The 13,447-nt window shown below is 34.0% G+C and overlaps 1 protein-coding gene across 4 annotated transcripts in view; it reads left to right on the plus strand.

The window, feature by feature from the left end:
- Positions 1 to 13,447, plus strand: part of LOC145284870 (zinc transporter ZIP4-like) — a 461,784-nt gene that overhangs the window by 263,317 nt on the left and 185,020 nt on the right. The gene's annotated exons all lie outside the window — the stretch shown is intronic.

Raw genomic sequence — 13,447 nt, forward strand, 5'->3', positions numbered from 1 at the left:
AAATTAAAATATTCCCCTGTAAAAATTCTGTTTTATCTATGAGACTGTTTTTAGTATCATGTTTTCAATTTTCGATACGTATCGGATGAATTTCTGTACAAAACATATCTAAGAACGCTGCGAGATATATAAATTAGGTTTGTGTGAAATTTGCATCCAACCACTGTGTCAAACGTCGTTTGCTGTCGTAGAGGATCCATTTCTCATTACACGTCACAATTTGCTCAAGAAATAGGTCGTTTTTATTGCGGAGAAATAGCGTAGAAGACACCTCAAAATGACGATTTTTTTTATCATCGTTCAATTCATGCGGAACTAATCCTTTTTTGACTTCCATATTTGCTTTAAATAGTGAACGACTGTTGAGTGGTCGACCTCGAGTTCAACAACTTCTCGTGTAGTTTTGCGAGAATCGGCTTCAATTAAGGCTTTTAAATATTCGTTATCAACCGTAGTCGGCCGGGCGTGATCGTCTTCATATTCGAGGCTCTCGTCACCATTGCGAAATTTCTTGAATTAATGTGTCACGCGTTCCTTAGTGGTTCCTGGGCTAAATGCATAATTGGTATCACGAGCTGTCTCGGCAGATTTTCGGCCTAGTTTGAACTGGAACAAGAAAATCGTACGGATTTGAATTTTGTCTATGCTGTCTAAAAACCTGCAAAAACGAATGAAGAGATTGAAAACAGTAACGAATTATACGATTTGATAGAGCGAAAAACGCGCTTCAAAATGATATAACATGGTATATATATATATATATATATATATATATATATATATTTAAATAAGGGAGTAGTCACCAACAATGTGTATTTTTTAACATTATTTTATTATTCCGTGTCTTGGTTTTTCATTGAGAATTATGTTCGGATCATTGTAATGTTTTTAAGTCATTGAAATCGTTTACGTACGTTTCAGATGCGTGATTTCTGACGAGGACGCATCAGACCGTCTGAAACGTACGTAAACGATTTCAATGACTAAAAACATTATTACAATGATCCAAACATAATTCTCAATGAAAAACCAAGACACGGAATAATAAAATGTTAAAAAATACACATTGTTGGTGACTACTCCCTTATTTAAATATACATCTTTCTTTCGTTGGAATTTATTAACCCATTTTACATATATATATATAATCAATGAATTCAGAAATCATATAAAAGTAACATGTGAGAAAACGATAATGTTTTAACTACCCTAATATATGGTTTTCGCTATCTTAAAATTCGACCAAGTATCTTTTTATAGAGTCCAGTTTGTTGCTGTGAAATGACATCTTCGTCGCTCTTTAAAGCTTATGTACGTTCCAGATTTCTAAAAAAAAAAAAAAAAAAAAAAAAAAAACTCTGTCTGACCGCCATGACTGGCACGGTTAAGGTGGAAATAGTATTTTTTGGCATTCATTATTATATACATCAACCCGGAAATTGGTAAAAAAAAACACAAATATAACCAATAAATATTACCAAAGACAGGATGAGTCACAGTCTAGGTAATTTTTTGTAGTTTAACTTATTTTTAAGCGTTTTTTTTTTTTTTTTGTTTAATTTTTTAGTTTGAAATAGAAGTCATGGAAAGTTGTTGAGTTAGAAAGAAAGCAAAATGGCTGACATAAGATAGTCATTATTTGAGATATTATAATCCGTCAAAACTCGAAAATGAAAAAATACGTATAGCGGTCCACACAATAAATGTCGCGGTGACAGTTATTGGATGAATTTCTATGAGTATTTTGCTTTTTTTAAATTTTTTTTTTTATAAATTATTACTATTGCTCGGTTTGTTTTCTATAGAAATCAATACCTACATTTCCATACACAGTGAATGGGTGGAACTTATTTATTTTTTAGATGATAGAATTGAAATGTTATCTACGCTTTTGACAATTAATGTTTATAATCATTTTTTTTAATGAAAAAGTATCATTGTTCTGTCCTTTTGTCAGCATATACATAATGTTTATTATTTAGTTTGTAAAAATGTCAAAGCTATTTCGCAGCTACACCTGTTCTTTGTAACGACAAAGGAATGACATTGTATCTGCCAAACCTCTGAAGACGTTCACTATTTAACTATATTTGGAAAAGAATGTTTCAAAGGGTTCGCGATAAAACTGATTGGTTTCGTCGCCATGTTTAGGGCCTGATAATTCAAATGCAATTCGGCCATTCAAGACGAGAACTCGTTTTCGACCAGAACTGCTAAGACTTATGTTCATTTATCGGTGCGCCTAACATCAAAAACGATTTTCATAGAATTAATTTTTCAAGGAATTTTCACTTATGTACACCATTAAAACGGAACCAGATTTTTTTTCCTAAAAAAACTTATTTACTCAGAGGTTTTCCTATAACTGGCCGCTTATGGAACTCTGTAACCCGGGCTTCCTTTCCAGCTGACTACAAAATGCTCATCTTAAGTCTAAGGTAAATAAGTTCTTGTCGAACTGTTAGCTTGTATAATCAAAATTTACCCAATTTCCACCACTACCAATCACCAAGTTATTACCTTACTGGCCACCTTATAATCATTACCACGTATCCTCGAGTGGCCTTATGTCTATAGTGGTGACTCTTGTAAAAAAAAAATTCCCTGCTGGCTACAACATGATCGCCTTAAAATGTTTTATCCAGAAATATTCATAATGAATAATATTGCCGTTGATAATGTTTCCGTTCAATATCATTCATTCATTAAATATATATCTATAAAACTGAACGGGTGTGTTTGTACATTTACCTACGCAATAACTCTGTCAATTTTTAGTCTACAGACTCGAAATTTGATATACAGGGTACTGAGATTTGGGAAAATCGATGTAATCGGTTTTCGGCCAGAAATTTGGCTGTTAAGGGGTAAAAGTTCAACAATTTGACCTTCGAGAAATCTACCAAGCTCCTCCGACAATTTTGGGTCTAAACAGTTGAAATTTTCGATATAAATTTCTTGGACATGGATCTAACTAAATAACTTGATTTGAGCCCCCCCCCAAAAAAAAAAAAAATATTAAGAGGTTATAATAAGGGTCAAAGTTTTAAAAAATTGACCGTTTTTTTTTTTTTTTTTTTTTTTTTTTCCAACATACATCTCCAAACACCCGGGATGAAATGTTAGTTAAATATATAATTTGTGTTGACATTCGTTTCACCAGTATCTACCTAGTTAGAATTCTTTCTGAACATATGAGAAGGACCATGTGAAGGTTGCCAAGATCTCCAAGTGAAATTGTCTCTGTGGAACGAACTGGGTTCGAACTTGGCATATCCAGGTTGTCAATCCGTTTCCTTAACCACTTAGCTACTTCCCCAGTTGTTGGTGTTATGTTAGAATCAAGTTTCCTTGAATTCTCGGTATTTAGTTTTTGTAACTGCTCTTTGTAAGCGACGACGCCTCCGGTCATCATCCCGGTTGGCGACCGTTGAACACACTCTGGTTGTACAATAATTGTGAAACTATTAATTTGTTCATTGGATGTCATTTTCAAGAATGGGTTGTACCAGAATTATGTATATATAATTGTCTATAGTTTAGTTGAGAAAGGATTTGCAGATTTTTCTATAAGCTTAGATTTTCTACATACTTTAATCCTTCCCTTACTAAGGATATTGCGTTTCGGCATTTAAGAGGTTGTGTTTTTAGAAAAAATACTTTATATTTGATCCGTTGGCTTATAAGTTTACTAAAACCCGACTTTTAAATATTGGGGAAATAGTGTCTATTATCATTACAGGATCAGGGATGACGTAATGTTTTCTTTTGCGTAGTACAGGCAATACCTATTGCGGCATTGTATTTAGCTTAATACTTATGTTCTCCTGTTCGGGGGTTATTTAATTCTCTCCCACTGCAAAACTTGTGACATCAGGATCGGAAAGTGGGATCAAGAAGTCAGCGTCCTCGAGAAGGAACACTGACCTGCAAACGTGACTGGGTATCTCCGTCGACATTTTCCAGTAAAGGCACGTCAGGCGATTAACAATAAACTAACCCCATTCTCAAAGAGAGAACGCAAAGCCTGGGAGGGTGGACCTTCTAGAACTGTACAGAACCAGGAATACATCGCAATCAACAGGGACCAGGTCATCACAGGAATACTCTAATCTGTTAGTTTTGCGGCTCGAAAATAAAAATAGAGCTGTTAATATCTGAAACGTGTTGGACTCATAAATGATCAGTGGCGCACTCGGAAATTTCCGAAAAGTAACAGGACAATGTATTAAAACTTTTATATTACCAATCTCATCTATTGAAAGTCGATACATATTGAATACTTATTATAAGTATGGTACAAACCGTACAAGTGCTGAAGTTTGATATCAAGTGTTGGGTAAAACTTTTTATGGAAATTGCTCGGGACACTGCATAAAGCCACCTGGCGTAAAGAAGCTTAAAAACACTTCCATGTCAAAAAACCTAACCAACTATAAGTGTTACTCAAATAAATACCGACTCAGAAAACAGCATTTTTTCCGATTTTGCGAGAAACGTTGCTCATGGAATGTGAGAACTAAAGGATAACTATGGAAAGTGATAGTTACAAGACTATTAAAAATAAACCCAAGCTTCACTTTCTATTCTCCAAATTTTCTGTCCGTTGTGAGTGAAACCATAATTTCCGCACTTCGTTAAAGTTTGCGGCATAGAACATAGTTATCTGTGCGATTAGAAACGGTCTTTCATTAATCACCTATGGCTAATTTAACAGAAGCATGAAGGTAAAACCAGCGAGGAACAAAGCTGTTTAGAATTATGCTGTTTATATAAGTATATCCGAATTCTATTTTTAAACCATAGAATTGAAGGAATTTGGGAGTGGTGGGGTGTAAGATGAAAAATAACTTGTTCGGATGGTAGAAAGAAAAGAAAGCATCCGTGTCTTGGACGAGTTAACCATCTGTGACACTGTTTAGATTTATAAGTACGTCATTTTTATTTTTACTTTTTCTTTAGCTTTAGTGATCATCGATTAAATTATATTTATTTTTTTAGATGAGGATTGACAATCCGTATTATTTGGATTCTTCGGCTTACTGTTCTCATCTTGAGTATTTGCCTTTCTGAAATTTTGCGATGGGATGATTAATCGTATTTGATTATTCCAACTACTGATCTCATCTAGAGTGCTATTTTCACGACGTTTCAATCGATGTAACCTCCGTCAGCCATAAAGTCTGAAGGATAATACGATGACATTCAAAATATAATTGCGAATTAGTTTGAAGTGCTACAAATCATGGTTGACGGAAAGAGAGCATTCTATTCTCGAGGGTTAAATTTGTTTCCGATCAAAATCCCATGCATATTCTTGAGTTCAACAAAAAGATTTCCTAGTTTGACACGATGCACATGAAGAAGGTCGGCGGTTAGATCGACCGTAACAGTGTACGAATAACACCAAAAATGAGAACAGTAATCTAAAATATTTTTTTAATTTATTTTTTAATTTAATTTTTTACGCCATATTAACCTTAGGTTGAGTGTATGCCGAATCGGTTCATATTGAACAAAACCTGGTCTGGTAGCACCAGGAATTGTATTTTAGTGAACCAAATTTACTCGAGTGAAATATTGCGGCGTTTTCTTTCTTTTTTTTCTTTTCTTTTTCTTTACTTTTTTTCTTTTCTTTTTCTTTTCTTTTTTTTTCTTTTTTTTCTTTTTTCTTTTTTTTCTTTTTCTTTTCTTTTTTTTTCTTTTTTTTCTTTTTTTTTTTTTTCTTTTCTTTTTTTTTTTTTTTCTTTTCTTTTCTTTTTTTTTCTTTTTTTCTTTTTCTTTTTCTTTTTTTCTTTTCTTTTTTTCTTTTCTTTTTTTCTTTTCTTTTTTTCTTTTCTTTTTTCTTTTCTTTTTTTTCTTTTCTTTTTTTTCTTTTCTTTTTTTTTTCTTTTTTTCTTTTTTTTCTTTTCTTTTCGTTTTTTTTTTTCGTTTGGCTCAATTTTACCAATCACAGTTAATTTACTCTGTAGCCGAGCTGTCGCCATTTTTTCAAATGTGATTTAATACAGTTCCCCTTTCTCTTAGGTAGAATATGCCATTGGTAAATATAAGCTAAAGACGTATTACACTTTGTTTCTCTAGATTATGAAGCACCAACTTTCCAGAACTGGACCATTAAATTTTGGCCATCATTCATCTATCTTCCTTATTCACCTATTCAGCATAAGAATAGCTTGGCTTTGCCCTTTTCGACACTTTGTCGTCCCAGTAGAAAAGGAAATCGTATCTTTTAATTCTAGTGTGACGTCAGCCATATGCATTTTTTTAAAAACTGGTAGCGTTTCACATGTTATAATACTAGCATCATGAGGTGCTAATATCATTTAAGAGGTCATTAATTCAGAACAACCCTACTTAATTGCTTGTCATCAAATAACCTTAAAGCAATTTATGACACAAAACAAACTAAACCAGAAACGGCGTGAGTCGATGTTGGGAAAATAAGCTAAAACCTAAATTAAATGATAGGAATAGTCTCTTACGTTACAACCACCATAAAAAAGTCCAGGTTTGCCAATCGTATAGAATATTGGCGTGAGAAAGAACAGACACGTTGGAACGACAGTATTCATACATATACAACACTTATGCCCGGCGTGTTTTGCCATCCATAAAATACAGATTAAATACAAATTTGTACGGCATAATCATATTGACACACCGGTTCCCGCTGGATCACCGAAGTTAAGCAACGTTGAACCTAGTCAGTACTAAATGGATGACCATTTGGGACTTTCAGGTGCTGTATGTGCTCTCCGCTTATCTCAGCATTGTTTCCTGACGTCCTGGTCTTCTCCTTGCCACTGGACTCAACAGTGCCGATTCAGGATTCTTTGTCACAATTACACACGCTACTGCTCCTAAGGAGTATCCTTTGTCTTTCAAGACTGAACGGAAGCATGGAAATAAAAGTCGTTACATTACTCGAACTAACATGACTGAGCAATAGATCAGCATTTAACACATTGATAAAATTCTAATAACAAACACGTTGTTGCATTGAATACCGTGTAAACCCGAGAACTAGTGTTGGGACGATTAATCGAAATCGGAGATAGGAAAATAGGAGCTTTTGGGGGTATTGGAAAAATTTGAGCCTATTTTTTGATGCGAAAAGCCGATTCCTTAAATTATCTTTTATTTGATTTTGGTTTAACAAACATTTTCTACTGCTTGTAATAATAAAATAATAAATATTTATTGATTTTAAGCATTCCAGTAAAACTAAAATCTCTAGATCACTCCCTCTCAAGTGTGTTTTTACGTTTGAGAAAATAGAGGCACATTTAAGATATGTTTTACGGTAATCTGAACGAAATAACACTTTTATAGTTGAATATTTAGAGATTTATAATGAATTGCTATCGGAATAAGGAATTTAGTACGGAATCGGTAATGTATTGGAATCGGGAAATATATTGAAATCGTTCCATCACTACTGAAAACAAATTTCTGGTGGAAAGCACGTTGTTTTCATTAGGAGAGATGACATTCCTCTTTTTCTTTTCTTGTTATGCCTTTAGTCAGACGTGCTCTATTAGAAATTTCTCACGTTTTTATTTGTATTGGTTACTGTGCAGTTTAATTGTGCTTCAATTTTGTTTATTTTTGCTTGAATTTGAAACTGAAGAGTTAGGTTTTATTTTCGATTCAAGCTGAGGGTATGGAAGTTATATTTTTACTTTTCAAATCACTACTGTATATTGAGTAAAATATAATAATCAATAGGGAATTGTTTCTATTTTAATAAATATGAAACTTACATAAAAATTGTATTTAAGCATATTTTACGACCTAGCAAAAACAGCCTACAGAAAATGGACTGTGATTGATGAAAGTATGATAGGTTATAAAAAGGAGGGGGTTGTAAAGATAGGTTTTGATAATCAAAAATTTTACCCCAAGCAAAATATGATGAAAGTAGAGATAATTTTCGCGAAAATATATTTTTATATAAACTTTGTTTCCATTCGTAGCAAAGAGTGACCAAGAAAAAAAAATGTTTCCTTACAAAGAGAAAATGTTATATATATATAATAATATAAATATACAAGAAATAAATGTTACCATAGTAAATAAAAGTTAATTTATGGTAGAAAAGTTCATTGGTTTGTATTTTTAAGTAGTTTGTAAAAAAAAAAATGTTTAATTCACGAACCGGTTTTAAAAAAATCAAAATGGCAGCGATTTAAATGGAGAGCCCCGTTTTCAATTTGAAGGAGGGGCACCTGAGCATCCTGTGTTCGGAATTTAAGAGTTCCGTCAACGTAAAGAATATTTTTAAACATATTTTAATGTTTTCCGTTATTTTGTGCTTGAGGAATATTCGATTATGGCATGTGTAGTTTGTATGAAATTCAATAAAGTAGTTATCGCCTCAAATTTCGTTTTAATTTCGGTTCGCTGAAATTATTTCAAGTAAAGAGCATTAAAAACTATTTCAAAACAAAAAAAACATTAACTGAACTTTTATTGACTATAGTAACATTTATGTTTTGTATATTTACTTTTTCGGGTAGTCGTTTGTTGGCTTTTCTGTTAAAAACTCTTACTAAATAATATCGACGAAATATCGAAAAACAAAGAAACAAAAACAGTTTTGAAAAATAATGAAGCTTTACTTACTTTAGTAAAATAATCCGAAACAGCAAAATGGGATATTACAAAAGTAAACACGTAATTACTTTAATTTTTTAAAGCAAAGAATCGATATAAAATAAGAAAATGGCGTCCTTTTCAAGTAGAACAGCTTCGTTTCAGTTTCACAGTATTGAACAGTGTAGTATTGCGCCGTTGGATCCAGGGTTGACCTATTGTAATGTACAGAACACGCAGAAAGGGTTGTAATCAACTGAATTCCTTCTAGTACACTGACAAAAAAAGCTTAAACAGATATATAAATAAAAATAAAAAGGTTATGTAAATGTTTTTAAAAAGACACGTAATCACGTGAGCAAGATTTTTTCCTTCTTTTGACACGATAACAAGTAACGTTCTTATTTTTTATTATTTATCTATTTTCGAAAGAGTGCCACGTGCAAGTGGAGAAGGAAAAAAAAACAGTTATGCAAAATTTGTGTCTAGAATTGTCTAAAGTTCCGACTTTTTCTTTTTGACTTTCACTTTAATAAGAACGTGAATTTATGAGGTGAATTTATTCGACACAATATGATTCAACTCCAAAAAATAAATAAAAGCTAACGTGAATTAAGATTAAAGTTAATGTGTTAGTGTGGACCCCCACTCCTTTTATAAAACCTTGTTAAATTTTGTGACATATTTCCATTCTATGGAGGTCAGGCGCGAACGAACACCCAATAATTTTATTATACCATATTTCTTCAAACTAAAACATAATTATCAAAGTATACTTACACAAATAGATATTAAGTCTTTGTTAAAGTGTGTGACATATTTCCATGGAATACAGGCGCGAACGCAAACCCCACAATTTTATTATACCATCTCTATTTAAGTTGAAACATACTTATCAAAGTATTCTTATGTACATCTATATCAAAGACATTTGTAAACGTTTGTTTTTTTTTTTTCATTTTTTATTTCCATACTTTGGGGGCCAGACGCGAACGCAGACCCCACAATTTTTATGAACCACCGTTCTGCCAGATCAAACATACCCATTCCTTATCCTCGATACGTATTCTATCATATGTAATCAGTTTTTTAAATAGTCAACCATATAGGAGCCTATTCGTGACCAGACACACACGTTCAGCTTTATATATTATATGTCCCAATAAAATGTATACACTCTTTAAATTATCTCAACTTTCTACATGAATACGCTATGCCACATTCCCTAAGAGAATGCCACTGCGAAACGGATAGTTAGGATAAAGAGAAAGTATCAAGTACTGTCCACGCTCACTGGATTTGACCCGCCCCCTGGATTTTTCTCTTGAGCGGGGGGGGGCATGTTAAACACAGATTTACCACCATAAAACGAGCTACGATGAACGAGTTGAAAGCAACCATTGAAAGATGTCAACATACCAATTGAACTGTTTAGGAACGTTTTCGATCCAATCAGTGAGCGCTGTCAGCTGTTCATGGACAACAATGGCCAATAATTTTGATACTTTCAATAGTTAGCTGGTTTTTATATTTCTTCCGTATTTTGATGTATGAAACTTTTCTTTCTTATAATAAACTAGCTTGGGTGCCCGGCGTTGCCCGGAGGTGTGTGTTGAGCAAAAGAAAAGTGGTTGTAGGCAGACAGGCTTGAACCCGTACCGCGAAGAAGGAAAAGAACGTGAAAGAAAGGTAAAGTCTTTGCTCTTGCGCCCATCGCCAAACCGGAAGTGACGTAGGTTTAAATTAAGGTCATTCGATCGAAAAGAGGGGATGACTTTCAAAAATATCGGCGAAAAAAGCGATCCCTCCCTGTAGGAAAGTTCCAAGTTGAGGGTGAAAGAATTAATGGTTTTGGCCAATTTCTCGAAATTTGTCGTCCGAAGGGCCAAGCTTCAAAATGATGTCAATCTCGTGAAAAGCCGTCGCCTTTGTCGAAAGTTTTAGTCATACATACATACATTTAGACAGGTGAGTTATAATATAGATGTTGGTTTTATGGTCATTTAAATAGTGTATACATTTTATTGGGACACTATACATATATATATATATATATATATATATATATATAATCTTTGTTTTAGCTAAGAATGAAGTATCCTATCGGATGCCAGATATTAACCCATTATCTTATAAGTTTTAACAGTACATTTTTAAGATTCGAACCCTCCGTTTAAGTGCAACTGTTTATATCTATCTTTAACTTGGTTCAGTGATATATTTTCCAGGTAGTGTTGGAAATTGTTTTTCATGAATACGATTGTCTCTACAATTACTGGAATGATGGAGGTCTTCCTAAGATTAGTTTCTTTTCATGTCGTACATAAGACCTTCGTATTTCATTATATTTTCCCTCTCCACCCAGCATTATTTGAGGACATTAATAGCTGTTATCTAGCTGTAGAAAGTGTATAGTCATAGTGGATAATGTAGGGTTTGCTTTAACTTTTCTATTTGGTATATGTTCTCCGAATTTGCTGTTACACTTATTAAACCTTTACAGATGGTACCGTGGAAATATTTACACACTAGCAGGCAGACCCGACGTTACTCCGAATTTAATTATGATCAACGAATATTTCACACTCCTATATTTTTATTGTCATCGAAATCCGTGAAACGTCCAGGAGGAAGCTTCACATGCCTCCATGCAGTAACTTAGTCAAAAATGTTATTATAAATTGCAGTTTTAACTTGCCGTGTTTTTTTTTTTGGGGGGGGGGTTAATAAAATGATTTTATGTAAACTTCTTTCCAGTTAATGAAAAAAACAAAACATTAAGAAATGTACCTGCGGGGTTTGAACCTACAGACACGTTATGCAAAATATATATATATATATATACATGCTATCAACTTACCCACAGTAGAATTTTCACGGCCCGTTGTTCTCTCATTGTTGCTAAGTGACGACATAAAAAATGGCTTTACCGATAATAAATTAAAATAACGGTATCGATTATCAGTAATTATGGGGGTATTCTGAGACAAAACTTAACTAAGATCACTCCCAGACTTTTACACTAAAGTTATGTAAATTTTTAAGAAAATCTGTTCAGCTGTTTCGGAGTCAATAAGAAAAGAACTCAAACACACAAAGTTGCATTGTATAATTGTAGAACCTCCACTGTATCGCATTATACATTAGTCGTTTTGCAGCAGAACCTTATAACTATATGCCAGGTGACTCACACTCTCTGCTTCTATGTTGCAAAACTTGCACTTGTGGTTATTGCTGAGATAACTTTTCTTAAAAGTACTGATCATCAAGCCTTCATCTTGGGCAGCCATTATGTTTCTCTAATAGTGAAACGATTATCTTTCTAGATAAAGAATCCTTATCTATGCATTGTTTTGTGTGTGTAAACGCATGCGCGTACAACGCTCCATACATAAATTAGAATTATTGGTAATTAAAACATGCAACGTTCATTAATTCGGTCATTATCGAAAGTTTTTTGACTTACGAAAACAGTACATTTGTTTTTATTTCATTAAAATTTTTTTCTCACGAGAACAATTACAAACGAGATATTTTCATCGTAGAAAATAAAAATAACCGAGTGACGTAAAATCTAAGGAAAAAATCGGAGATAATATCTGGTCAGATCACAAAAGCTAATTAACTTTGATAAATATTTGCACAGCTGACCTGCAGACAGAATAACCCGACGTTGCCCGGAGGGTGGTTATATTTGCTTTGCTTGTTTTTTTTTTTATTCATTGTTTATCAAGGTTGAAATTACATTTTAAGACAAGGGTTAATATAATGAGGTTGGTCAAATGATGATTAAATACTACGCAAGGAATAAAAATATATCACTCGCGAAAAACAGGCTTCAGGAGTGCTACGGCTTTATACCCCACTGACACTAGCCCTGCTACTCCCCCGACCTGAACCCACTTGACTAGTTCGTTTGGTCTTACATCGAGAACACCACTAACATGACCCCCACAGCACCAAAGCTAGCCTGATCGCCGCCATCCGGCGCTTATACGCCAAGCTCCCGTCGACGCTTGTAGAAAAGGCATGCTTCCAGTTCCGGATCCGTATCGAGGCGTTGATTGAAGCGGAGAGCGACTACAGTAAATATATATTAGGTATACTACATAATAAAATTATCTGAATTTATCCTTTTCATAATTGCAACACTCTGTATTTATGCATGTATGTATTTATATATACATAAATATACAGTGGAACGAAAACATTATCGCCCTAGTAAAGACATGATTCCATTTCCGTTTGAACTTTCTTTTGTTGTTACATACTATCTATTAGTTTGCCAGTTGTGTACAAAATCCAACAGCGATAGGAGCCTTCTATCATGTCTGAAAGTAACACTGTTCAACGAGCGAGATCGGAGATGCGCCGCTGTACAACTCATCCTCTCTACCGATCCAAGTTATGACAACAAGACAAGTGTCAGCACCTTCAAAATGCAGCTTTAGTTTGTCACGAATAACAAAGACATGTTCAGGGTAATGAAAATAGTCTCCGGCCACAGTTATGGTCTTCGGTGTGATTTCAAGTGAGGACCACATTATGCCACTTCACACCTTCGAAGTTGACTTGATAGTCAATACGAAATTATACCTGGATATGCTGAAGAGTGTGGTGATCCCCTGGTGCAATGAGGTAACATCTGGCAGACCTTCGGTGTGACACCAGCTACAAGTCCAAAGAGACCCAGTCTTGGCTTCAGGAGTGTTACAGTGTCGGTCAAATGATAATTACTACGCAAGCAATAAAAATATCACTCACGAAAAACAGATAACCTAGAAAACAGCAAGTATTTCTCCTCTGTCAGAAACATCACACATGGAATATAAGGACAAAATGGGCAGAA

Source organism: Euprymna scolopes, chromosome 9 (genome assembly GCF_053919585.1).
Source record: "Euprymna scolopes isolate OS-2025 chromosome 9, ASM5391958v1, whole genome shotgun sequence".
Classification (NCBI taxonomy): domain Eukaryota; kingdom Metazoa; phylum Mollusca; class Cephalopoda; order Sepiida; family Sepiolidae; genus Euprymna; species Euprymna scolopes.